Source organism: Micromys minutus (genome assembly GCF_963924665.1).
Source record: "Micromys minutus genome assembly, chromosome: 7".
Lineage (NCBI taxonomy): Eukaryota > Metazoa > Chordata > Mammalia > Rodentia > Muridae > Micromys > Micromys minutus.
This window is the reverse complement of record NC_137976.1, coordinates 19466959-19494626: the sequence shown is the minus strand read 5'-3', so window position 1 is coordinate 19494626 and position 27668 is coordinate 19466959. Positions and strand designations below refer to the sequence as shown.

General features: G+C 41.9%; 1 protein-coding gene across 1 annotated transcript in view; it reads right to left on the bottom strand.

Moving 5' to 3' along the window:
• NRIP1 (nuclear receptor interacting protein 1) overlaps positions 1-9626 on the bottom strand; it is an 82714-nt gene extending 73088 nt beyond the window's left edge. Inside the window, exon 1 of the mRNA XM_080919386.1 lies at positions 9487-9626. The gene's annotated coding sequence lies outside the window, so the exon portion shown is untranslated. The remainder of the gene's footprint in view (positions 1-9486) is intronic.
• Positions 9627-27668: the final 18042 nt, after the last annotated feature.

Sequence of the window (27668 nt, the reverse complement as noted above, 5' to 3'; positions counted from 1 at the left end):
TGCACCTATGCCTCAGGGGTAAAAAGAACTAGAAAGCCAGAGGATCCAGGAGTTTACCATTAGATGGTGTCTCCTAGACAAGTCACAGAAGCCACTCCCTGAAGCTTTACCAAGAGGACTACCAAAAAAAAGAAAAAGAAAAAGAAAAAGAAAACAGATGCCACTGATAGACGCGCTAATGTAAAAGGAAGAAAGCCCGGGAAACCTCAAGGTTGTTGCCACTTAAACAGAACTGAAAATGCATGAAGACACACAACAGAGTATCTTCGAGAACGTGCCCATACCTGTTCTATACAAAGACCTACAATTCTATTCAACTCACAGGACTATGGAAAGAATCCAAGGCTGCTCTGTAGACCCCAAGAAAATGAAGTCCCAAGGCCACAGAGACGTACCTGCTCACCACTTGGCCTCTGGACCCAGTACTGAGTATGATACAGATCTCTCCCCTCTATCCAATCATAATCCTTGTTTCTACTTGAACTGCATCAAGAAGCCCCGAACAGAAACAGATTTGAATCAAGACATAAGCCTTCATCCTGGGTCGATCCAAACGCCAACTATGTAATCTTCACAGTTAAACTTGTACAGGCTCAGTTCCTCCTTTTTGGAAAATTTGAAGTTAACGATGACAAAATGTATTAACAGGTTCAGTAATGGGTGGCCCCATTATATCACCTGGATCGCTTCGGGTGGGTATGTAGGAAATTCAAAGAGTTAAGGTAGGCAGTATGAAACGGAAAGAATCGGGATGGAGGAGAAAGAATCATTCTTAAGTTCCGAGTATACTTGCATGCTTGTACTTACAGGAGGCAAGATCAGATCACCTACACAGCGTGCTTAAACTCCCTGGCTTTTCCTCCCAGCCCCTTGCTCTCAAAAATAATACTCAGACTCAAAATATATTTACAGATGCCTTGGCCATATAGCTAGGCTCTTCTCTGACTAGATGATAACTAGAGTAACCTGATAATTTTAACCTACATTTTGCCATATGGATACTTACCTGAGCTCAGGTACCGGGTGCCCTTCTTCTCACTTCATCCCCAAGGCTCCTCCCAACCCCAGAATTCTTCCTCTTCCCAGTTGCCCCACCTTCTATTTCCTACCTAAGCCATAGGCTATCAGATTGTTGACAGGTGATACATCTATACAATACACAGGATGGTCTTTCTCCCAATAGCTCTTTATCAGGTTCCGACCCGAAGAGATACCATATCATTATTTCAATGTACGAAGATTCAAAATTCACTACAGGATCATATGGGGAGTTACGGACCTCCTCAGCCCCAGAACTATGCAAGGCCTGGGGTTTTGCCTCAGTGATCCAAAGTATGTGGAGACTAAAAAAGTACCAGAGGGTAAAATAAAAACTCTCAGCCCAACCCTGTTTGCTATCACACAGATTGAGTCTATTTCAATGGATTCAGAAAAGGCATGGAAGGGTTAGAGAAACAGTGTATAATCTGAAATGGAAGATTTTTATCCGCAGGTTGCTCACTCTGAAACCTCTTCTCTTTTCTTATTTAGCTATTATAAAATAACTATTCTCCTAATAAATGGCAGAACCAAACCATTCTCTTGTAGCTTTAATGGAAATCCTTTATTTCCCAACATTTACTGAGCAATTCGACATCCAAAGCAACACTAGAAAAATACTCTGTATAGTTGCTTTCTGCCTCATTCAATGTTTGCAATACGGTTCCAACCTGTACCTTTCAGTGTACAAGGAACCACTCAGAGTGGTTTGGGGTTCAACATTCCATAAATGTTAAATGAGCCAAGTAAAAACAGGGGTGGGGGTGGAGAGGTTTATAACTCCATTTCTCATGTCCTTAACAATAAAAGCTCCTGACTGTTGTGTACTTAAAAACACACTCTGTGCCGCAAGCCTCCTAATTCAAAAAGCTCCCCCCTCACCAAGGGTTAGTGCCCAAATGCAGCCAACTCTTCCTCATCTCTCTCTCTCTCCCTTCAAGAAGCTCACAAATGCCTCCGAGTTCCTCTTTGGAGCTCGGAGACTACTTTAGTAAAGTGTCACAGTCTTTAAGAAAACTACTGTGAATGAAGGAAAGGTAGTAAAAAACAAATTATAAAAATTTCGCTAAGGATAGTCGAGAGTCACGATTTTTCAACCACAAACGCTACAGCATCCCTCTGAAGTGGACAAACACAGTTAGCCTTGGGAACACCAAGACTGAGACCACGACAGGCTATTTTAATGAATTATATCAGGAAACACAGCGGTGTTTGTCGCCTTGAAGAACACTGCAGTAATTCTGTGGTACACTTCACAAGGGCTACAACTGGCTAGTGGGAGGGTGCCCTTGGGGACCAAGTTTGGGGGAAAGTAGTCAGTTGTCCTTGGGGACTAAATTTCCCTCTGGTTAAGGGGGTGGGGGCAGCTGAGGAAACCACAGAAGAGAGAGAGGCATTCCTAGAGAAATCAGGCTGTGAGCATCAGCCTGGGAGGTTTGTCCTTGCATCCTGGGTTCTGTGGCTAGCAGGTAGGCAGGAGAGCAAGGTTTCCTTATGGCTTTCTGACAAGTCAGCCGGCAGCTTAGTTTCCTCTCCCACTGATGGCATATTCTCAAGGAAAACGAAATTAGCTGTGTGACCTCAGGCAAGTGACTCTGGAAACTCACTGGTAATATCTATAAACTAGGGAAAATAATATCTATACTGCCTCTTGGGGGAAGGGAGGGAGTTGTACGGATTAAAAGTGAAAAATGCACATAGGCTGACTAGAACAGTGCCAGCCACAAGCAGGTGCCTTCTCCTAGGGATAAGTTCGATTCCTTTCTCCTTTCTCTGCTCCTGCTCCTCCTGCTGGGAGGACAGAGGGGCTAAAAAAAAGTAAAAAGACACACACCAGTGTGACCTCTGCACCCCCAGTCAGCTCCAAGCCATCTAAAAGTACCAGTTTGAAATCACGAACAACAACGCGTTCTAACATTCTACAGCGGAACCTCAGAATTTAAAATCACATCTGACCTCTCATGCTATGGCTGTTGTTGCCCAGGGAGACAAAAGGACTTCCCTTTTTCCAGAACCGTGAACTGATTTAGGAGAAGACAACCCAAGAGAAAGAAATGAAGAGTGCAAAAGTGGAAGTACTATTTTTAATGTCCTTTCGGAAAAAAAAAAAAAAAAAAATCAAACCCTACCTGTCCTGTACAACCCTTTGTGTGAATGATCCTTCTGGGGAGACATCGGAAAGGTGATTACTTCATTCAGGGTTTTCCAATGTCTCCCAATGTTTTTTTTTTTTTTTTCTTCTGCCTGTTCCATCTTTATTTGGCTTCCTTTCCAGTGTATAAATCGTCTTCTAATGGTCAGATCATTAAAATCTCAAAATTCAGAAATCCAATACTTAAAGCTTTGCTTTTCCCAATACAGTTATCTTTCTCCACTTAAACAAACCATCTGTGCAGGTGTACGTCAGTGGACACGCCTACCATGCAAAAGGCCCTGGGTTCCATCCTCAACAACTCTCTCTCTCTCTCTTTCTCTCAGACCCATCTCTCTCAGTCTCTAGAGAAATTCCTCAAGAAGTCCCATTTCAGGCAGAACTCCCAAATCTCAAATTTTGATCATAACAGTACGTGTTGGGTTCCAGCCCACATTCCAAACCCATGCTGTAGTATTTATTCTCACTTTAAGCTCATAGCAAAGCTTAATTCCCCACCTTACTCTATAATGCTAAGTTGGCATCTGACATTCTTAATGAAGTGATATTTAACATGGTCAAGTGATATTTAACACGGCCACGTGTCCCGTCTATGGAAATTCAACAATTAAAAGGTCATAAGCACAAGCAGCCAGCCTAACCACTGCATGCAAGTACAGTTCCTAGCAGCTTTCCTCCTAGCTTTATTCTACAGGTAATTGACACTATGTCTTACCCTCGAGAAGCTGGTAAAGAACCTGAAGCAAAATACTGACCTCAAACTACTAACAATGCAAGATGCCAACTCCTTAGCTCCGGAGTTTCCCATAATCCTTTACAGCAGACAGAAAGCGCTGGCTTCAGAAGGAGTAGCCCTGCCTATCATTAATCAGGCTTCCTTTATTAGTAGACTAAAGGTGAGAGTCCTTTGCACTAAGTCCTCAGAAAACAGCGGCATGAGGCTCCCAGAGCCTTCCTTGTCTGCGTGGGTGGGAAACTGAGACTGAGTCAGGGCTTCGAAGCAGGCTTCTAAATCAATGTTTCTGAAAAGTTCAAACTGAAGGCAAACAAGCTGTAGTTTCCTTCCACCCTTAAATGGTATTTGAGCAGGAGGTGGCTTTTTCAGTGGGAAGTTTTCATTCCTAGCTATAGGAATCCCGCTAGTGGGAAGTGAGAACTCTGGGGGAGGGGGGGAGTGACAGGTGGAGATATCAAAGACAGCTACTCAGGTATCCCCTCCATCAGATGCTAATTCTATTGCCAAATGTCTTAACAACATCCAAGGTGTGCTCCAGTCCTGTTAATTGAAAGACAAAGGAAGATTGAAGGAAGGGAGAGAGGTGATCGATACACGGATGTCACAATTACCTTTTCAGCCCCTGTAAGCCAGTGCCTTGCTCAGCATTACTTCAGCCAAAACAAACACACGAATGAATCGTAACTTCGAATGATCCATGTGATTATCTTCAAGAATAATCTATCTTAAAAACTAGCATAACATTACAAATATTTTTTCAGCCTACCGATAAGTATGCTTTTCTTCAGAACCCAAGTGACTTCTCGCTTGTTATTTGGGGTTGCCAGCTTTTTAAGTTCTTCAGGCTTGCTTTTCTCTACAACACTTTCAGAGTTCTAGGCTAAATATGTATCCTTAGCATGATTTGAAAATCCCCATATACCTATAAAATGGACCATGGTTTTAAAAAGTTCACACCTTTTCTTCCCTGTGTGAACTTAATGAAGATTGTCTTGCTTACGGCATGTTGATGATCAATAACACATGTTTAATAACAAGTCTTATTTGACATATCTGCAAGAAAGTGTGGGGGTCAGTTACATCATCAAGGCCCACGATACAGAATACATAGTAAGAGTTACGAAGAAAATGGCATGCCTTCTTGGTAGTCCACAGTTTTCATCACGAAAAACTTATTTCATCCCCGTAGCAAAACAAAAGGTCTTGTCAAAATAAACTGCGACTTGACTTTTAGAATTTCTACATACTTGCTATACATACATTGAATGTTCATAATGAAAAAGGAAAAAGAAAAATGGATGGGTAGCTACGTCAGCATTTGTAAGGAAACCCTGATGCGATTCTGGTCTCTCTGTTGTGTACCACCCCCCTTTGGATAACAGGACAACATACCTAGAGCCCTCTTCCTGAGGTCAGTTATACCCAGTCATCTCCATCATGAGGATGGACCAAGGATGTTGGACCTCCTGCTTCTAGTCTGGTACCCAATTTTGACCTTCCGCTTCAGATACCCTTAACATTCGACAACCAAATGTGAACCTGCACAAATGGAGAGCTTGTCATTTCATCCTCTCGAACATTCACTCTTTATATAAATATTGCTGGTCTCATAAAAGGGAGTTCATTACTGTCAGCAATTCGCATGCTTGCTCAGATGCAAACAGGAACGGGAAACAGGATCTCTCTCCATTCACTGTCTGTCAGTCCCGATGATGCTCAGGTCCTAGCTCCATCCCACTGGCTGCTTCATCCCAAGCACCCTGGCTTTTACCTTCCTCTCCCGTCTAAGTTCGTTCTAGTGTTAGCTTTCCGACCGTTATTAACTAAATACTACTGAATAAGAATGCTCATCCCCGGGTTCTTGAAAAACTACAATCAAACAGTTCAGTTCACAGATCCAAGAAGGACCCTACCACATTCTGTCCAAAAAAAATAATTCATTAACTTTTCAACAGAAGTCAAGATATTTTAAATAAAAATGCTGTCTCTGGTTGGATGATAAGGGCACACAGGGTTTTTGCTAAGAACAGCAAATGCTTTTTTTTTTTTTTCTCAGTCATCACCCCGAGTGAGTAAAGCATCATCTGAAAATGCAAAGCCCACGGATGAGTGTGTGTCTGTCACCTGGAATGAAAGGGGGAAGAATACAGAGTAAACTTCACCCAAGCACACATACAAAGCAAAGGCAACAAGTTAAGGCAGTCTTCACGCAATGGGGGAAAGTGACTGAGGATGTGGAACTTGTTCATTTTAGAGGGCAGTGAGAGGGAGGAAAGGGAAGGGAGTGAGGACGGAGACAGTACCCAAGTGACTAGCCACAGCTTAAAAACTGCGTCAGGAAGCCTAAATTTTAAGACATAAAAGAGAAATGGGACTCACAGTTTAAAAATGAGCAATTCTTTTTCCTGATTAAAATTTAAATGCCTTAAACATATTTTTAGCTGAATGATCTTTTAACTTCATACATCAAAGTGTTATTGCTGTACTGGAAAGACAGGAGTTGCTTGCCATCTTCAGACTTACAAAAAAAAAAAAAAAAAAAAAAAGAAAGAAAGAAAATCTAACACCTTTAACCTCATAGGCCCTAAGCCACTATTATTTAAAATGATCTTCATGTCATGATCTTCTACTGCTGGTGTGCAATGAAATGTACATATGATTAATAATAATCTCCTTTTTTACCAACTGTCTAGAAGCCAAGGATCGCACATCTCCTCTGATCTCCCAATGTGTTCCATTAGATTGACATATTTTACCTCATCTGTCACCTTCCTCAATACTCTGCTTTCAGATATGCGTTAATTCATTTTTTTAGTTGTCCTCAATGTTCTAAAATAGTGACGTCTGGCAGAATGAATACAGCGCTCTAGTTCTCGCACGTTCGACTGATCTTTAATTAAAGATCTTGGAGGCCATCTTTCAGGCTCCGCGGTTCAAGGAGGAGTTACTTCCTCTTTGGACAACGTGATAAGCCACATGGCCGAGGCTGCCTCCCTCGGGCCTCCGTTTAGCAGATTGCTTTACTACACATAAACCTCCAGCAGCCCAGGTGATCACGCTCTTTCCCACTAGTCTTCTCCAACACCCGATCCCACACTCAACCACTACCTGACCTTTTCCACATCTAAGGTGTTGGCAGTGGCCACACAGAGTCCTCCTTCCTCTATATATTTTTTACCACTGCTTTTGTTCCCCCCGGAACCTCAAAAGCACCGAGAACCCTTATTTTGTAATAGTTCTTGAATCTCTACTAACACAGAAAAATCTTTGCGCAGTCAGAGCCACCTTGGAGCACGAGCTAAAAGAAGCTGTCTTTGAAAAAAATATTATTTTTGAATTAATATATTTTGGAGACTAGCCCGCTTGAGTTGATATGTCATAATTTTTGATACCGAAAGTGGCATGGATAATTTAAATTGGCACTTGCTATGCATTACTTAAATAATTGTTCTCCTGGATGGCCTTTGGAAAGACTGAACTTCTTAATCATGTTTTGACTATACAGTAACCATAAGGACATGTCAATGTAAGCAAACTCCAGGAGCAATAAACTAACAAACCGACTCTAGGTGGTGGTGTAGGTTATTTTTTTATCACAATGTTTTGCTCTTAAAAACTGCAGGAGTCAAAGGAGCCCTGGCCTCATCCACAAACATTTATCCATTGCTAACGCACAATGTTTTCAGGGATCTCGATTAGAAAAATTCAAGTTCTACAAAGTTTGGAAACACAGATTTCTAAGTCTTCTCGGAGCTGGTTTCAACTATCTTAAAGGCACTTCACAGAACTCACTGTATATAAGCAGCAACCAAACTGCCCTCTTCGAGAGTTTTTTCAGAATACTCTTAAAGTATATTTTCCTCACGCCCCTTGTACTTGAAAAGCTAAGTGTGGAGCCTCCCCAGTCGAGTATAAAGCAGGCTGGAGTAAGTATCCAGTTTGCCATACTGACTCTCCTTTGTCTATACTAAGTCCTATATAGAAAGTTCCCGTTGGAGTTACAGTCAAGCTCCCTGAATCAATTAAACCCTATGGACATTACCAAGCCGCTCGCTCACTTGTAAGTGGACGATTTCACCACACTCCAGGCTGCAGCAGCCACTATCAGAGGCCATGCAGCGAAGCACCCACCGTCTGTTCAAAAAGTCGACTCATCTCACCGTCTCTTAGACAAAGGTGGCAACCTGATGATTAAACACTGGATAATTGCATCTGGAAGATGCCGCCCACTCGCTTAAACCTATGATTCACTAATAAGCGGGTTCAATGTAATTCATAACTTTAAAGAATGAATTACTGAAGTCCCTGCTTTACAAAACCCCAAGAGATACAGACTATACATCATTTTAGCATATATTCATACACACAGACACAGACGGACAGACACTCCAATCCTGTCTTACTTTTAGACTGTCTCTTTCTCTAAAAACAGTTTCCCCTCGGTGTCACAATCACTTTACATGAGCAGACAAACTCCAGCCTGGTGCCACCAAAAAATGAGTTGAAAGTTCTTGCACCGAAGAATCTCCGGACTTTCCCCTAAGTAAAATGACCCATTAATTTTATTTTTTAAAAAGTATTTTAACGTAAAATTACCTAACGTTCCGTTCTTCCTTTACGACCGCCAGAATCCAATTAAATTACTGGCATGATGGAAGGTGGAAACTCCTGGAATGCCTCAGAGATCAACATGTGTCAGACTTACTGCCTGTCCGCCTTTTAAACACCGTGGATTCCTTTGTTCCTTTGGTCTGAATAGCAACTCCTGCTTAAAATTTGGAAACTACTTTGGGAAGGATGGGAGGGTCTGGGGAATGTTTCCTAGGAAGAGGGTTTCTTCTAACAACAATAGTAGTAAAGACGACAGTGGCACCAGAGGGAAGAGCGGTCCCTCAATACTTCACAGGCTCGCGCGAGTGAACCCCCTCTCGGATGCTGGGGGAACTGGGCTGAGGCCTTGGGTGCAAGGGGCCTCGCCCTCCCTCGGCAGGCAGGGAGTTCGTGCCCAGCAGGCCGGGCCTGGGGCTCAGCACTGTCCCTTCTCCAAGTCACTTTTCCCCTGGCCGGGGGGATAGGCGAGCACCGCGCAAGGAAGACACCAGCGAGAGGTGGGGAGCTGCGCGGGCGCCACCGCGAGCACCGCTGGGCGGCAGGACCGAGCAGCGCGGCAGCCAGCGCCCGGGGCTCGGGGCCAACGGGGGCAGCCAGGCGGGCGAGCTCAACCCGGGCCCCGCGACCCGGCCACCCGCGTGGGTCCCGGCGCAGAACACCCAGGGCGGCTGCGCCCCTCGCGCCCAGGCTGGCACGGACGAGCCCGCGGCTGGGAACTCTACAACTTGGCGGCTGCTCCGGCCGGGCCCGCGAGTTCCCGGGGAGAACCGGAGCGGGGCGCGGCGGCGGGCTGTCCCCGGGATCCGTGTCCCCGGCGCCCCTCCGCGACCCTCCCCCCTCCCCCGGCCTCCGCCGCCTCCACCGGCCGCGCACCCAGGCCGTGCCGGGGCGGCGCGGCGTCCGCTCCGTGAGCTCCGCACCGAGCCCGGGGGCCGCGATCGCCACTCACCGAGGCCGCCGCGGCTCCCGGTTGCCGATCCGCGTCGCTCCCTCCTTCCCAGGTTAGCGGAGCCCTGCGGCCGCGCGAGGCCACGGGCGCTGCGCACGGGCGGACTGGGGCCGGCTCGTCCTCCGCCTGCGCCGCGGTCGCCGTCGCCTCCCGAGTTCGGGGCTCTGCTGCAATGTCTGCGAGGCTGACTTTGAGCGCCTCGCTCGCCGCCCGCCCGCCGCAGCCGCGCTCCTCCCTCCGCCGCCGACTTCGCGGCGGCCGGGTCCCTCCCCTCGCTGCTCCACGCCATTCAGCTCTTCAGCCAAGTTTCTTAACCCTTTTCTGCCCCTCCCTCCCATTGTCACCCGGGCCGTGAGCGCACCCGGCAGCTCACCGGAGCCCGGGAGCCCACCCGGGCATCTGCAGGCCTTCTCGTCGGTGCTCCGGGTAGGGGTCCGGGTCTGAGCGGCCTTGAAGGCAGACAGAGGATGCGGTTGGACCCGGAGAAGAGGGGTGCTTTGCTCCCCGAGCCGGCGCCCTGGTTTCCCAGCCCCGTCCAGCCAGCCGCCTGGACAGATTCCCCGCTAGGGGCCAGGCGATCGCCCTTGTTACCCATGCCGGGGCAAACGCTGGGGGCACCACAGGGGAGACGGGGCGCCTTCACCCTACCCCAGGTTCCCTACCTACGGGCTGGCACCTTAAGTGTCTTCCTTTCTCCCGTTTCACCCCACAAACACGCGTTCTCTTGGTGCCTTAACCCCCCCCCCCCCCCCCAATTTCCACCTCCTTGAAATCTGTGTCCTGCTTAAATTCCGGAAGCTACGGCGCTATAACTCTAGGTTATTTGGACCCAATTCTCAGCACCTAGTAGGACCCAATAATAAATATGGCATGATTCCAAGCGGGGAAACTGGGAAGGAGACCTGAGGAGTGCACACAGCTCGACTCCCTAGACGGACGCAGGACCCAGGAACCTGGTTTATCTTCGGCTGCTTTGTCACTGCGAAGTCTCCAGCAGGGTCTGCCCGCCACTCTGGGAAGGATCTGACCCAACCGGACTAGGAGATGGGCTGCCACTTCTTTAAGCAGCTCTGCTGGGTTCAGAGTCTCAATAAATAACAATTACATCACGAAGCCAGGGTGGCAGTGCAGCGAAACCTGGGTTTCCTGCAGCCCGGTCTTGCTGAACCCGCCTCTAAATTTGAGGGGGGCTAACAGATTGGTGAGGCGAGAAAGTGGAGGGAGGAGAGAAAAATATGAAACCATTGATCTCTTCCTCTCCTTGTGTTTTCTGCTTCAAAATCCTGTTCTCTGTCCTCCGCTCATATCTTGTGAAGCCTCCCTCCTTTTAACGCTCCCCTTACCCCAGATGTCACGTTTGTTAAAAAGAATTTCCTGAGTGTTATGGTTGCAGAAGTTGTTTTTGTTTGACATTAAAAAAAAAAAAAAAAAAAAAAAAAAAGTCGGTTCGCGCTAAACTCTGAAGTGCCATGCGTTAAAATACTTACTGAGACAATTTTTCTGGATGAAGCTATTTATTCTCATAAATATGTTTTCAGATCCTTAGGAATTTCGGTAGCATTTGGAGGCAGTTACTGATGCACACCGAAACCAAAAATTCTCCAAGTGACCCAACTGTATGTATTCTTTACTGTTATATAATAGCTCTATACCGATTTTTCAGAATTTTCAAAGGCGCAAAGGTCTGGAGTATCTACCCAGTCTTTAAAGTAAAGGCACTTTTTTCAAATTAATTTTTAAGAAAGCTGTATCTAACATGCTAGAAATATGTTTGCTTCATGGTGATAGTGCATTTTAAAATATTTATTCTCTCTTCTCCTGGCGACTTATCTATGCGATCTGTTGTCATCAAATGTAGTTTAAATCTCCTGTAACAGCATAGTATCTGTTCATGCCACAGTTCAAAATCGTCTTAAAGCAAATTAGTAAAGGCTGCATTTGTCCCAGGCTTCATTATCTGTTGGGCAGCATTTATCCCGGATTGACAAAAAGCAAATGATTGCAAATTAGATGACCAGCATAATTGTAACTTAGCTCAATTTTTTTTTAATATTATACAAAGACGTTCTAAATGCATCCCATTTTATTGGGAGTTATTTAGCTATTTGTTGGTAGTGGTGGTGGTTTTGTTTTTGAAAAACCCAATGTCAGTTTTATTAAACGTCATCTTTGTGGTAGATTGTAGCCGATTCTACAAAGGCTTTCAGTTAGCCAGGGTGGTACTAGCCTGTAATGCCAGCTATGGGGAGGTTGAGACAGGAAGTGGGACGCTGGAGGTCATCTAGCACTTTTTAGCAAGTTCAAAGACGATGATGTTCCGAAATGAGACCCAGTTTTGTAAAACTAAAATAGGGATGCAGCAAAGAGATTCATTCAGACTTGACTAGTATGTGTGGCCCCTGACACACACACACACACACACACACACACACACACACACACACACACACAAGCCCTGAAGACATTACAAGCTTCTCTTACCAATAGGTGAACATTTTCTTCTCTTTTGATTGGTAGTTCTTCTCTGGAACAGACCAAGGGTCCAGACAGCCTGTCCAAATGAACATGAAGTTAAGCTGAGTAATAAATCGCATGTGAGAGAGTGACCACAGTGACAGACTTGGGGACAAATATCTGAGCCCATTCCAACGTCACTGTGTAGAACATTATTCTCACTTTGTAAAGAGGTTTGAGATCTCCGACATTGCCCAGCAAGCTAAATCTTGTTCTTCTTGCCCAGTATCAGTGTTAGAACTTGGACAGCTACATGTTAGGTGCTGTACCAAAGCTGACCTCCTCCACCCAAGGGAAGAAGTAAAATCCTGGACTCTCCTTGATAACACATTTATGTAAAATTAACTGCATACCTAAGGTAGAATTGCTAATTGTGCAAAGATCATTTTGTGTTTATTCTTTCTTCTAAAAATGAAAACCAGTACTGAGCCCGTAAGATGGCTCGGGAATGAAAGCACTTGGCGTGCAAGCCTGGCTACCTGAATCTGATCCTTGAAACACACTACATGAAGTTGTCCTCTGACCTCTACACATATACATAGCACATATGTCTACACCCGTCTTCACGTTTTTCTGCTCCCAGGAATGGAGCTTCCTACATGCTGGCTGGTCTCTCCATCTCCTATTGTTTATATAATAGTTTTATATTTAAAAAATATAAATGTCCAGGCTAAGGTGAGCATTATATGGATATAGGATCATATAGGATGTACAAATGCCTCTGCAGTGATTTGTATTTGGAAATCAGTTCTCATAAAAGCATGTGTAATGTGAAAAGATGTCATTCAGTTTATATACTTAAGCATGTGGGTTATAAAAGTCTATCAGTTGCTTCTAGAGAGATGATTCTGTGGTTAAGAACATTAACGACTCTGTCAGAGGACTCAGGATCAATTCCCAGTACCCATATGGCAGCTCACAACTGCCTGTAACTCCTGGCTCTTACACAGAAATATGCAGGTAAAACACCAATAAAATATAAATAAAAATTTTAAAATGTTTATCAGTCCACTGGAATTCAGTATTTTAGTTTATCTTCCTATGCATATCTATAAGTAGTCTGAGATATACAGATTTTCATATGTTCTCCACATGTCTCATGGCCAGTTTTCCTTCAAGCTAGTTTTTGTAATGTTTAGCTGGTCAACATTTCTGTCTAGAGTGAAGTGTGCTGGAATAAGGTCTAAGCCCCACCCCTGTTGACACTGAGCTACCTCCAACACTTAGCCTGGAGATCAGCAACCTGTAGGCATTAAGTAGGTATTGGCCAAGTCACTGTCATGTTTTAGAGGACAGAGTATTTATTTTTATCTGAGGTATGGATATTAGGCCAAGGGGGGTCAGAAAACATTTTATCAGGAATATGGTACTTCAGCTGGCTGGCTGATGAAAGGTTAGAATTTGCTAAGTCAGCAGAATGAGAATGAAGAAGGAAATACAGCATTAACAGAGTGTTGTTACCAGTCAAAAGTTCCGAGAAAATAGAAATGCACATCACAAAAACATGAACACACATGTGCTACGTGTCCGTGCATAACTGATCACACACAAATGGAACCACTAGCCATTTGCCTCTTGAGCATGTAAACCTCGCCCTGAAAAACGAGGCATGAATCACAAAGGTTGAGTTCCATGTGTGATTTAAAATTTGCAGTAGTTACATCTCATGGGTACAAAAAAAATACTGTTGGCTTAAATTGTATTCTACAATTAAATGTATATTCTGTTATAGATATTCAACATATATATACTTATATATACTATATAGTATATATTTTTATATATTGTATATAAATATATGTGTGTATATATGTATATAAAAACATTTCTACCATCTTTTTAAAAACAAAACAAAACAGAGTATTGTTATGTATACCTGGCTGGCCTGGAACTCATGGTGAGTGCTGGGGTTATAGGTATGCTCCACTGTGCCTAGATTGTTTACTGTTTTGAACACTAGGCTTCCAGAATCAGTGCCTTTTCCATCTCACCACGCCCGGCAGTTTAAACCACGGCCATATTGAGTCCTACAGTTCTAGGCAAGGAAGACTGCAGGAAACTGTTAATGGTATCAACAAAACAATCTGTTAAGGGAAAACCTAGAGCGTGCTAAGCATAAGATGCTATTTGTCAGTTACTGGTGTTTACACTGTGTTATAAAGCCCACTTCAGGGTGTGGAGGCTTTGATACCAATCAGAGAATTAGCAGAGTTGACATTTTAAGTACTGTGTCCTCATTAACCGTGCTGCTGTTACAACTGTTCCTGTTTCGGTTAACTTTTGGTGGTAGACTGTCAATGTAAACTGCATCTGCAGCAGCAATAAAATGCTATACATTTTGAGTTGAATAAGCGAAAACAAACAACAACCAGAAGCATCAAAACAAAACAAAAGAAACAAACAAAGCAACTTCTCTAGAACAGAAGACCTCCTCTTCTGTTCTAGAGACTTGAAGCAACTAGGGGACTGCCTCCACCAGCCTCTACCCATGGACTTCAGAATCCATCACGACCATCCCAACCATGTTGGAGGCAGGTACCTATCCCAAGCTGGCTGCATGAGGGTGTGGCAGATTACTGAGGTGGAAAAAAACTCTGAAGGGGCAAAGATGAAGACATTTAGACACCCTGGCTGCATGTATTAGTGAAGTTTTTCCTAACGGGACTCCAGCCCTTTTGCTTTTAGTGCAATTTTGGGTCCCAAGGTCTGCCAAAATCAGGGCATTCTCTTTCTGCACTATTATGAATCCTGAAAACTTAATCTCAAAGACAGGCAAGTCTGGAAATGATTATCTACAAGCAGCCCAAAGTGTGCATGAAAAAGGCAGACACTTCTGTGGTCGGTGCAGGATGGGCTTCTTTCCTTCCCAAACAAGGCAGTGCATTCGACGCCCACTGAAGCAAGGGAAATATGCCAGTTTTGATGGCAAATCAGTTTACTAAGTATAAACAATTAAAGTAAATATTACACAAATGTCCATCTTCAGGATCTCACAAATATGTATGACAACATAATGGGAAATACAATTCAGTTCAGTAAAAACATACTCCTATTGATTTTTGGACATGTCTTCAAAGAGCCTTCAGCTAAATAAAGTACACATCTTGTTTTCCAAATTATTCAGAGGTCTAGAGTGCCAAAAGCTGTAAAGAAACTGCAAAATACATGCCCATTATGTGTGAAGTCATTTGAATCCCCCCAAAAACATAAATAGGTATGCACACAGATTTATATCCTTAAAAAATGTCTGATATAGATTATCTTTTCACAAAGCCAAGCCAAGTTGTCTTCATTCTTGATGTACAAGCATACTCCAGGCACATGTGCGAGCAGACCATTTTTATACTCTTCAACAGAAAATGAACTTTTCCACAAAGAATGTGGGGGTGTTTCACATACACATATGCATGTGTGTCCATGAAGAGGATGAAGTTGATACCATTTTTCACCTCATATCTAAAACAAACTGAAAATGGATCAGAGAGCTCACAGAACTAAGCAAGGAAATCCTGGAGAAAATACGGCTCAGTAAATCCCGGTGACCTGTGTCCCTAGTGAGGCAAAGTCACATAAGGCATAAACAAAAAGCACTTGTGACTAAAGAAAACTGTGATGAGCATACTAGACCTAGATAGACAGCGAAATAGCTGTGGTTTTAGAACATATAAAAACACAAGCATAGAACAGTGGAAAGTAGTTTAAAATATATATGTATGTATATAGCAATTTGTTATTCAGCAGTAAGGCATATGTAATATGTATATATATATATATATACATATAAAACATGTATATATATACATATAAAACATGTAAAGAACTCTTACCACTAAAAATGCAAAAAAAAATTTCATTGATTTTTTTTTTAATGAGCAAAGTTTCTGGATAGGTTTTTCTCTGAAGATGTACACAAAACATATGGTAACATGTTCCATATAATTAACTATTAACAAAATATAAATAAAAACAGCCATGGGACAGAACCCCACAGGCAGCAGAAATAGCCACAGTGATGAATAAAGATGCTGTACTCAAGACACAGGAAGGAGCTGGAACCTTCACTTTTCTTTCCTTATCGCTGCATAGCAAATGGCCCCAAATTGCAGTGGCTTAAAACTACAAAGAGTGGAATGGGATTCACGGTTGGGCCACAGATTCGGGGACTGCCTCTGCTCCAGTTGTTGGGGGACTGAAGACCAAGCTGCACAACTGCTACACATATGTGCAGAACACAGCTAGGTGCAGCCCATGCTTGCTCTTTGGTTGGTGATTCGGTCTCTGGGAGCCACCAAGGGCCCAGGCTAGTTGATTCTGTTGGTCTTTCTGTGGAGTCCCTGTCCTCTTGGGATCCCTCTTCTATAAGACTATGTCTAGTGTTTGGCCTTGGAGATCTCTGCATCTCTTTCCATTGGCTGCTGGGTAGAGCCTCTCATAGGACAGTTATGTTAGTCCTGTCTGCAAGCATGACAGAGTATCATTAACAGTGTCAGGAACTGGATCTTGCCCATGGGATGGGTCTCAAGTTGGGCAAGCCTGTGGAAACTCTTCTCCTAACTGGGTCACGTCTTCTAGCCTCAATGGAAGAGGATGTTCTGAGAGTGGAGTGATACCCAGGGGCCCTTCCCTTTTTCAGAGGAGAAGGAAATAGTGGAACAGGTGGAGGAGCTGGGGAATCTGAGATCAGGATGCCACATGAATAAACAAATAAACACAGGAACGACTGAAGGGTTACAAATGGTCATCTCAAAGACTCTGGGGATAACAAATGCAGGCACTTCTTAGTTCCATGCTCCTGTTATCCTCTGTCTCTTGTGGTTGCAAAGATGATGCTGGTGATGCTGCAGATATCTGATGGTTTACTTGGGTCTGGGGTACCCAATGTTAAGATGCTTCCCTTGCTTGACTTTTGGCATGAGGCCTCAGGTCAGAGCCATGAGGATGTCTTCACAGTTCGCCTGAGTAACATCAGCTCGTGGAAGTGAACTTCTGCCACAGCGGGTTATCGAAGAAGAGCAGTGATGAAGTCACACTGTCCCCCATGACCTGGTCGAATTCACACACAATTACTTCCATTTTATTTTAATTAGAAGTGAGTCACCGGGTTCATTCTATACTCAAGGGGAAAGTCATCTCGAAGGCAGGGGTATCAGATAATTTGTAGACATGTTTTAAAATCACGACAGTTAGATATTGGGCATTTGTGCTCTAGTCAGGCCCTTTGGTTTCCCAAAGATGCTTGGAGCAGGCTCACTGTCACCTTTAGGGAAACAGACTTAAATCTCTTCCTGATACGGCCACACATCTAGGACTGTCCAGGATTATAAGATGGTATTCAGTCCACTGCAGTAGGTCTGGATTGGGGTTCCTTGGAGGTTGACACTCCAAAGTCTGAAGATACTTTCAACAACCAGCACACTGAGAATCTTCACATTTAACCTCTCTGTTTGGAGATGGAGGAATGTACCACCATCCCATAATAATTAGCAAAACCTACTAAGCAGGAATTGCCAAGACTCTGGCCAGTCTTGTTTGAGCAGTTCCACACTCAGTTCTTCCACCAAAATGATCTTTTTCTTTCCTTCCACTTGTTCTCTGCTGCCCCTAGACTTTCCTTTGGGACATTCACACTTCACAAATTTCCTCAACACATACACCTGAAACAGGCTCTTGGGATGATATTTACTCTCGGAGAGCTCACAGATTTTAAAATATCATGGCTTATTTAAGTTTTCACAATAATGAACGGCTCCAGACAAAGTTGGGAACTTCTCTGGCAAGACCATGACTTCAGCCATATGGCCAGACTGATTTGTTTCCATTCCATGGACAGTTACCACAGCCGAAAGCCTTGCCAGCCATGGCTTTCCTGTCTGTAGACTGCTTTTATTTAGTGGGCCCTGGACTCTGCCCATCCTTCTGGTCCTTAAATTAACGGTGGCTACCTTGAGATCATATGAAATAATAGGCTTAGGTGGGAAGGCTATTCAATTTATCACCTTTTACTAGCAAAACTCCGGGTGCTTTATGACAAGGGAAGAGTCTTGCCGCCTGCTCTGCCTGCCGTTTCATGGTCACTGTGGAAAAGTTCAATTTTAGGTGCAAAGCGGATCACTTTTAGCACTGTAGAGACCCAAGTCATTGGGCTGTCCATCAGAGCAGAGAGCCGCCAGCAAGAGAATGGCTTTCATAGCAAATTCTTGCTTCACTGTTGATTCCAGGATACTTACTTCTAGTCAGCGTTCTGCTAACTTATTATGAATCTGCAGGGAATGGTGTGCTACTGGCCTTAACTACCACCTACCAATATTCTGAATATTTATGTCAAATGTCCTAACATGATAGCCTGCACTGGTAAACAGCCTGCTTTTAAAGCTGAGGAGACAGCAGCCTAGCCAAATATGTTTTACCACATTAAAAGCTGGTTTATGTCACTGCCTGAGTACATTAAATAGTTGCTACTGATAGGAAGAAACTCAATACACTGAGTGTCATACTTTTTTTTTTTTTTTTTTTTTTTTTTTTTTTTTTTTTTTTGACATAGGGTCTCTCTACTATGTAGCTGACTATCCTGGAACTTATTATATCAGTATCAGGTGGGTCATCCTGACCTCATAACTCCCAGAGGTCTGTTCCCTTCTACTGGGATTAAAGGTATGGACTACCACACTCAGCTAATGATCGTGATTCTTGATCAGTGTATTGTAACATAGATATTCGGCCTCCGCTGTATGATGATCCAGGATTGGTGGCACATAGGGAAAAGGAATAGCTGCACAAAGGAGCTGCCAAGTGGCAACTGTATGTCACTCAGAACTAGCTTTCTTGCCCTAGGACAGAAGGTTTATTTTGGCTCCTCGTTTCAGAAGCTTTGGTTTGTGATTGCTTGGTTTTGTTGCTTTGGGAATCCTGTGAACACAGTCTCATGGCAGAAGCATGAACTGAATGAAGTGAAGTTGCTTGCTTTCTGGAAAGAGAACCCCAATATACCCTTCATGTGCACGCTCTCAGTGAGACACTTCCTTCAATGAAGATCCAGTTCCTAGAGTTTCCAGGGATATCCAATAACCCCAGCAGCTGTTCCATACCCTTAGCACACGAGCCTTGAGGGACATTCAAGATCTCATTAAACATCAGGACCTGCATAGCAAGTACACAGAAGCAAACACCTTAGGTAGCGCTGCAGAGGACTTACCTTTTCCAAATTTATACTCATCTTCCTGTGACACATAGACACAGTTTGTTGATAAACAACCAGGCTCTGTGTAAAACGCCAGTGTTGCCCAAGTCCAATTTTAAATGTAACATGCAGTCTTCCAGTCTGCACTGGAAAGAACACCAGAAAGACATTACTATTATTAATTGCACCACTCTCTAGTTGCTTTTATTGTAGGCAAAGATTTATTTCTTAACTTTAATAATGCTTAATTGATAGCATGAAATTGAAGTAAATTCATGACACACACACACACACACACACACACACACACACATTCTTTTGCAGATAAATCCCAGTTCACTTCTATAGTTTTCTATTCTAATAGATAATGCCCCTATGTGTCAAGCCCTTACCTAGTAGACACACAGGAGTAGACAATGGGATGAAGACATCCTGAGGTGCTATGAATACCAGAGGACCTCGACTGTCTGATAGAAAGAGAAAACTCTTGTTCAGGGTTAGCACGACTCCAGCCCAAGGAGGAGCACAAAGCAGAGGCACTGGAAGTAGTTGAGAGCATAATGTAACAGCTCATCCAACACTATATCATAGTTTTATGTTTACATTTCATGTGTTTTAGTCTTACAACCCTGGCTAATGACTATTGATTAATATTCTGTATACTGATCAGGTTGGTATTAAAAGAACTGACTCCTGGACAAGTCTCTTTCAGTGTAAAAGAATGGGTTTGATCGTCACATTTTTTTATACATGCATACAGTGTGGCTGGATCAGAACTTGTCTACCATATTGTCTCCAGGGGGACCACACTCTTTCCCCCTGATGATCTACCACTTACATGCCTTAAGTCTATGCTTGCTTGGACCATGGATAGCTATCTAATTCTCCAAACAAGAAACTCAATTTGCTCTTACACAGCTCTTTTTCATCTTTATCTGCATAGTTCTTACCCTAGTCTACACAGCCATATTCATGGAAGGTCAGGGAAAGTTCACTTAGTAAAGACGATTAACATTCCTGAGTCAGTGGATAGGGCTAGCAAAATAAGGATAACGTGAGTGTGGTAGATGAAAACATTAATTCGCTAGCATAGCCTGTAATACTACAATGACATCATTAATCTTATTTTAGAAATTCTCTGCTTACAAAATTAATGATGTGATTTTTCTGTGTACAACAGACTAAATATATTCATTCTTTTTACCAATTACTTACTAATTGCCTACTAAGTCAACAGAATGCACTGTGTTGTGTTTCTTTGATACCCAATAGACAAATAAGTTACTTCTTCTTCCATTCCCAGGAGAAAGAGACATGTAATATTTAATCTCCATACATTTTTAAAGTAAAGATGCAATTAAGATAGGTGCTATAAGGAATGGGAAAAGGAGCTGCAGTTCATAGTTTGGAAATTTGAACGATGTTTCCTTCCTTTGAGCAAATGCTTTTGAACACTGTTGTGAATAATGAATTTTCTAGCCTACTTTGCTTTTACAATTAGCACTAATCAGCTTTCCTATATTTATTAAGACATCTTCTCACATCAAGCTTTGCAGGTGTCACTAACTTTTTTTCCTTCCCTCCCTGCACATTGGTGTACAGGGAGAAGGGTCTTCATATGGAATGTATGTGGACATTTAGAATGAATGTTTAGTCCTTAAACATAGAGTTTAATCCCTTAGACCATGGAAAACCACTGTTGTTGATACAGCATTTCGCAAGAGTTCTCTGATGCTATTTCTGGAGTTTTCTTTTCTAAGGGAAAAAAAAAAAACCCTTTTTTAACATCTCCATGGCTTGCATACACATTCCAACTTTGTATCTTTACCAGCAAGAGTTGCTATCAGTCTGGTGTGTCCCTAGTTTTCAAGGCTGACCTTAAAGCTGTAAAACATTCTAAGCTTACCTGTTTTCCCCCAAAACACATACTATTTCTAATTCACATTTAAAATTGCACTCTCTTTGCTGCTTAGTCACTTCAAAATGACACTGTAAGTCTGTGTATCTTATTTGTTTCACCTTAAACACACACACACACACACACACACACACATACACATATACACACACACACACACACACATACACATACACACACACACATACACACACACACACACACACACACACACATACACACACACACACACATACACACACACACACACATACACACACACACACATACACACACACACACATATACACACACACACACATATACACACACATACACACACACACACACACATACACACACACACACACACATACACACACACACACATATATACACACACATACATACACACACACACACACACACACACACACACATACACACATATATACACACACATACATACACACACACACACACACACATACACACACACACACACACATACATACACACACACACACACACACACACACACATACACATACACACACACACATATATACACACACATACACACACACACATATATACACACACATACACACACACACACACACACATACACACATATATACACACACATACATACACACACACACACATACATACACACACACACACACACATACACACACACACACATATATACACACACATACATACACACACACACACACACACACACACACACACAATCAAGCATTTCATGGATTCCTAAGAAAGTCTGTAATCAGTTAAGCAATGTCACGATGCTATCTCTTATTACATAGACTTGTGTTTTTTTTTTTTATACTTACTGGGGTAGCTCTTTCAAATTAATATTCAAATGCATATACACAATCTTAAAGGAGTCGTCCATAAAATTACAAGGCTAATGTAGGCAAAATAAATTCTTAAGTATATTCCTATGACATTGTCACATTGAGCATACATCCTCAGAGTTCAATTTTGATTTAGACATGAATGTTTACTCTTCCAAAAAAATAACATTTAATCCTTTGTCCATCAAGACATGTTGCTGAGGCAGCACTTCTAAAGACTGCTCTGTTGTTGTGTTGAAAACATAAACTGCTAAGGTGGTGCTCTATGAGCTAGAGATGACCCATTATCTGAGAATCTCCGAAGTGTCATTCAGCATGTTGTGTGTCAGGTAGACCTTGACAGATGAAGTGCTGGATGGTTCAACATGAAATAGCCTGCTATAGACAACGTTAAGGAACCAAAGCTATGGTTTCCTTGGGAATTAGGGTGTGGGTCACGGACAGTTCGAGCCTTTCTCAGAGATTCATGGTTCAGCTCTTGAGACTTCTTGAATCTTCACAGGCCTACACTATCTTTCTCAGCCTCTTTCCTACTGAAGTTCTTAATTCAACCGTTCACACGTTATACTGTAAAAAACACCAATGTTTGATGACTTTCCCTTCTTCACAACCAGATTATAGTGGACTAAGTTAGCTCCCAGGCCGTCTTCAAAAAGCTACCATTTTCTCATAGTTTGTTCCTGACTTATGCTACCAGTTGGGAAACTAGAGTCTTATTTCTTATTGTATCACATTTACATAAAGCATAGATTTGTACTTAGTTTAGAATAACAAGCTCTCGGAGGATTCTGGAGAAAGGGTTCTACAAGGGCTTTCTCTCTAGAACAAATATAAAAAACCCAGACTGAGTTCATTCTTCAGGGAGTCTACTCATGGTGCAGATTTGTTAACTTCTGTTATAATGCATTAGCAAATTGTTGGTGTAGACTCCTTATTGAGAGTCTTCAGAAAATTACAAGGGTTGTCTTAAAATGTTGGAGTTTGATATATACCAAAAGATAACAGAGGATCTAGCCTTTGCAAACTGTACTTTACCTTTTCTTTTTCAATCACATAACATGAATAAGAAAGTTTAAGATTAAGGTAGCCCTACCTGTAATCAACACTTTTCTTGGACAACTTTTAGAATAAGGGAAATATCCCGTTCTTTATCAAAGACCCAAATGTATAGTTCATCCTGGTGTGCTTAATTAATCCATCCAAGAATCCAGGTGAACTGTCATTACTTCATGTTTTCTGTTTAAAGCATGTATAATTTGATCCTGCCTGGATGGTACGTGGAAGGGAAGGGATAAAAAAATGGCTAGAAATCTCTGAAGTGAACTGAGCTATGTAATTTGGGCGTAAGCATTCTTAATGCTACCTTTAAAAGAACGTGACATGTATCTGGCAGTGGGAGAATTTATATATATATAAATTTGAAGATTATCAGGCAGCATCTGCCACCTTCTTCGTCTTGATGGAAACATACAGGGAGAAGAGTCGTTTGCCTGTGAAGTCAAACACTAATGAAACATTTGCTAAAGTCATCTCTTTAATTTGGACAGCACATGGCAATAACGTGTACTCCGTGGCTCGTTTGCCTATATTTCCTTCGGAGTTAACTGAGCACTGCTAAGTCTCATATGGTAATGAGCTCTTTGTTGAGACCTGGGCATACGCATTTCTCATGCTCTGTTGTGTTCAGCTGTGGCGACAGGAGATAAGAGGTGCTATTGTGATGGCATTAAAGGTCTCCCATTGACATATCTAAACACCATGAGCCGGAACAGTCTCATTTCATCCTGTCCTAGATGTTTCTAGATATCTGCTAGATCAAAGGCACCAAGCCTGTAAAAGGTCCAGGTGAATAATGAGGGTGTGTGTTATTAACCAAGTCTTCCACATAAAAGTTAGTCATTAATTTCCAAATGCTTAAATGTTCTTTGAATTAGTCTAAGGTAGTTTGTATGCAAATGTCATATTTAGGACAAGTGAAACGAAATAACAGCAGAAAGTAGGAAGAACTCATGTCACCATGATATACTATTTTTAAATTTCTTTCTTAACTTTCTATTTATTTATTGCTTTACTCTTTATGTGTATTTTGCCTGCATGTATATCTTCATGTGATATGTATGGCTGATGCCCCTGGAGACCCAAATATGGCTGCATATCACTTGTAGCTGTACTCCCAGACAGTAGCTAGTTGTCAAGTGGGTGCTGGGAATTGAACCTGTGTCCTCTAAGCACCATGCCACCTTTTGAGCCTTGATGTACTGTTATTTTATAAAGATTAGCTTTTTAGACTTCAAGTTGCAGGCTATCTCTAAATGACTGCTTAGTGTGTGTTTCAGTTTGCACGTGTATGCAGACAGAAATGACAATCTGTTTAGAAAATTGTGCCATGGCCTGAAATGGTCTTGCTTTTACTGTTTGTCCCTAAACAATCCTCTCTACTTGGACAACATGGTCGACAGGAGATCTCTATCCCTGTATTTGTTTCTTACATCACTGTTTACTTCATCTGGGCTGCACTACAGTCAAATGTTTCTGTGCCTTGATCATATCAGAGTAAGCTCCTAAGAGGCAGGGGTTTTGAGGAGGTGTAGTGCAGATGGGATGGCACAGGCCAGAGCTAAGGATGCTCTAGAGAAAACCCAGATGGCATCCCTGTAGTGGCTGGGGAGGAATGACCAAGCAGAGATGCAAGGCAGTGGGGTGGGGATGGGGGTTAGGGGGAGAGAGAAGATGGAGAAGCAGCCAATAGGCTTGGCTTCATTCCCCAGTAGGAACTGTATCAGATTCTAGTGTGTACTCCCAAGTCACTCCTATACCATGAAATACATTTAGAATAAACTTCTGATAATAGCATGTGATTACATAGGCAGTTAGAATACTCTTTTCATAGAGATATTAATAAAATATACCGCTCTTAATATTATTTCTCTGGATGAATCCTTCAATAGAAAATAGAAAAGCAATTTCTAAAAAATCTTCTGAGTGGAAAATTAGAAACCTTATAAATATTATTTTTTCTGTATGTATACATATGTATATGTATGCATATATGTGTACATATATAGCAGAGAAAATTATATATGAGAATACAAAAATTCACAAGTTAATTGTTTAACAGATTATTTCTCTTTATGTGGCCAAGTATTCCCAAGGATTAGCCCAGTGCTCAAGACACACAAATATTTGTTAACCAATAAATATTTGCCAGATGATCAACTAACAATAAATAATATTTACTCGGGGCTTATGGATGTCAGACATGCTACAAAATACTTTATAAATATTGTGTCACCTAATAGCAATTGCTATTATTCCAGTTTTATGAAAAAGTAATCTGGAACTCAGGAGATTAAGCAACTCTAATAACTCACTTAATGGTACCGGGATACTAGGTGGCAAATTTGATTTGGACTTGTGAGACCTATATCCAAAGACAGACTTTTTAACTATATTATACAAGAATACAAGGCTCTACCATGGAGAACACACAGGAATGAATAGTTGAACACTGAACACTTGAAAAGAAAAAAAAATCTTACTTTTATAACTCAACAACAAAGCTAGTTGGGACAATCACAGGAGTTCTGAACACTGTTTATCTTTTCCGTCAATTTACTGTTGAAATAGCAAAGACTTCTGGCTTGTATTTTTCTTGAACTTGGATGGCATGCTCTATCAAAACTTCCAACATTATTTTTAAACGTACCACATCTACATGATAAAAAGAAATGTAAGATGACGACGATTTCAGCAAAGAATGATAAGTGAGAGACCAGATGCTACATATTTGCAACTGCAAAAATATCACCAGAAGCCAGCTGTAGCTTCTAAAATTTCATGATGTCATCATATGGCTTCAGGATCTATTTAGTTGCTTCATAATTGTATTAGCTTATCTCAGCTTCCAGTCATGCACTGAGCCTTAATTGCATAGGTTTGTTTTTATACTGTTAGAATCAGAGGGCTCGTGTTTCATGTAAGAAACCTCTTAGAGGACAGTGCACAAACACTTGTCACCCTGAGCAATCCTTTGTGACCCACTGCAAACTGATGTCACTGTAGACATCATCCAGAAAGATCCTTGCTTCCTGGCATTGAGTTATCACACTAGTGACTCAGAGTCTTTGGTCTTGTTCAACTTTTCCCAGGAGTTCAAATCTTGGATTGAGACTTCAGAGTAGGATGGGCATAGGGGGCTGTTGTCCAGCCAGTTTCAAAGTCATAGCAAAATTTTGCAATGTTTTTCAGTCAGATATTATATTCCTGGGTTCAAGGATACTTCAGTTATATTAAGAGAAGAAAATAATGTTACTGTTTCCAAACTTCTGCTCTGAAATACATTGTTGCCGTCACTTCTTTTTGTCCCAACCCCCCTTTATTCACTGATTTTTCTTCCATCTCAGTTCTATGTCCTTTCACATGTCAAGATTTTCCTGTGGGTCAATGTTCAATAGGCCAACTTCACATACTTTCTTGATGATGTCAAAGGTAAAGGACACAGGTCTGCCACTTCTAAAGGCAGTTAAGTAAAACTACCTGCAACCATTGCCTAGTTGAAGAGAGGATTGCCCCCAGTTACAGGAGCTAGGCTCCTGGGAAGTAGTGGTAAGTTATTTATATAAGACATAATAATATTCCATGTCTTTTACTAAAGACTATTTTTCTTATAGTCACTTCTGTGTGATATGTGTACATATAATTTATATGGTACCTATGTACATTCACAGACAGATGATAGATAGATACATAGATAGATAGATAGATAGATAGATAGATAGATAGATAGATGGGTAGATGGGTAGATAGATAGATAGATGGATAGACAGATATACAGATAGATGTTAGATGGATGGGTAGATAGATAAATGGATAGACAGATAGATACACAGATAGATGTTAGATGGATGGGTAGATAGATAGATGGATAGACAGATAGATATACAGATAGATGTTAGATGGATGGGTAAATAAATAGATAGATGGATAGACAGATAGATATACAGATAGATGTTAGATGAATGGGTAGATAGATAGATATAGATAATGGGATTCTCTTTCATACATACAGTAGAAGCACAGTTTACATTGGATTTAAAAAGAAAAAGGATTTAATTGATGACCTATGTATCTAAAAATGGCAAGAGTAAAGTCGGATGGGAGCAGGTTGGGCTGGATTAGGTAATAGCTCAAACAGTGCCCTGGGGGTTCCTTTTAGTCCTCTTGGCTGACCCTACTCTTCTCTCTGGTTCTAGCTTCACCCTCAGCTTCATGATAGAGGAATATGATAGAACCAACTCCCTACATTAAATACAGCATTAGCTAGTTCAGCTGAAAAAGAAACAGAATCTGATATCTAATATAGCCAATAAACATTCCCTCCTGTCTGTGAGTGGGGCTTCCATTGACCCCACCTGTCTTGGGAGCTAATCTGAAACAAATGGTGTTCTCTTTAGGATAAGGATGCCATTTTCTTTTTTCAGAGGCCCACACAAGAAGTCAGATACAGGGAAGTACAGATTGCTCAAGATTCTTGTATGTTCATCTGTATTTTTATTTTTAATAATTTAAATAATAATTTAGTAATTTAATAACGATGTATTTTGATCACATTTCCCTTTCTCCTACTTCTTCCTGATCTTCCTTCTCCTCTTTACCAATCCAACTTCATGTTCATTCTTTGTCAACAAATGAACAAACAAACAAAAAA